The sequence below is a fragment of the Metarhizium robertsii genome, assembly GCF_000187425.2.
Source record: "Metarhizium robertsii ARSEF 23 chromosome Unknown MAA_Scf_3, whole genome shotgun sequence".
Taxonomy (NCBI): domain Eukaryota; kingdom Fungi; phylum Ascomycota; class Sordariomycetes; order Hypocreales; family Clavicipitaceae; genus Metarhizium; species Metarhizium robertsii.
In genome coordinates, this window is record NW_011942171.1 from 559,988 (window position 1) to 561,607 (window position 1,620).

Below are 1,620 nucleotides of genomic sequence, written 5' to 3' on the forward strand. Positions count from 1 at the left end.
TTTCCCCTGATTGTATGCTACGCCATTACCGTGCACAAGTCGCAAAGAATCACTGAAGATGTGATCGTTACAGACCTCTCCTGCCGGGACTTTCAGACTGGTCTCAGCTACGTAGCTGTCTCTCGTGTGAAAACGCTCCAGGGCCCGATGCTGGATGCCCCATTTGATGGCAGTCACCTGTTTTATGAGTCTCCTCCAGAGGGTATGAAGATGAAGCTGAGGGATCAAGAGCTAAGGAAACGGCAGGTTCTTACACGGAATGCCTATAAGATGGACCATGGTTCTGCATAGTTCTACGTGATTCTGCTGGTGGCAGGAAGATATGCTCCAAAATGAGCTCCAGTGCTTAGATAATGTAGTTGCTCCCCTGATACTCAGCCTTCGGCTGATGCTACCCTTTGCACCACCTGTCTAAGTGCAAGGGGTGACGTAGTATTTTTAGCAACACTGCGGGCAAATACATCAAACGGGTGCAGGAGGAAGCCTCTGCGCGAGGCGACCTGATTGTCACAGGCAAGTAATATTGGAACACCTATTTTGGGATTATGACTAACAGACCAGGTTGCGGCATCCCCTGGCTTACGGAAAGATCTGCAAGCCATTGTGCAAGGGCACGTCGACGACAGAGTTGAGTTGGTAGAATTAGATTATCAGCCTGCGTAATCAATAACCACACAGAAATTTGGCTGAGTTTCGTAAAACATAAAAATAAACTGCGGCTCAACGTGACAATGTACGTGACTGCTGATCGTGGGCTTTTACTCTGCCAAGGGAAGAGAGATGCTGAGAGAAGAAATTATGGCAGGCCTCACACCCTCCATGGAGCTGCAGCATATGCTTACCAAAGCTGAAGGGAGTAGTAAGTGTCAACAGCACTAATCCAAAGCCAGGACGAGTTCGCCGTCGACCTTGGCTGAACGGTACACCGCTAAAGCCCGTCTTCGGTGGCTGTTTGGTTCTGCAGCGAAAAATGGCTGATGATGGATGGTGTTGAAAGGCGTTAGATACGACGGGGACCGAGCAAAAACTGGCACAGCCGTTAGACGTTTACGTGCTCCCACATGGGTCTCTTGCAAGCCTGCTGTGCTGCCAAAGTAAATCAAAGTATACACAGTAGGAGAAAGAGCCAAGAAGAAAAGTACTCTTTGGACGAACTCTTTAACGGGGATGCCAAGGCCAGGTTTGCATTGGCGGCAAGCCATAGCTTTTTGGCTCCCCCCTTGCAATTCTTCGAAATACCCTCGCCTCGGGACGCGGTACAGCCACGTGTCCCGTGGCTATAGTGCATTGGTGCCAGTCGATAGTCTGAATGCGCATGCTTTAGTGTTTCTGAAGTGTCCTTTTATTTCATTGAACGATCTTTGATACGTTTTATGGCAGTGGCTGATATATTACGAGGCGAATGAAAGAGCAACTGATGATTATGAGCTCCGAGCTGCAGGGCAGTGCCGTGGTTTATCGCAGGCGCGCTTAAAATACTGGTAGCGACCTGATCATATAGCTACTGCAGGTACCAGCAAAGGCGCCTACAGCTACCACCAACCGCTAATCGGGCATCCTAGCGGGGCAAGGTTACCACTAACCTGCAGACTTGCGCTATTTATTTATTTATTTATTTAT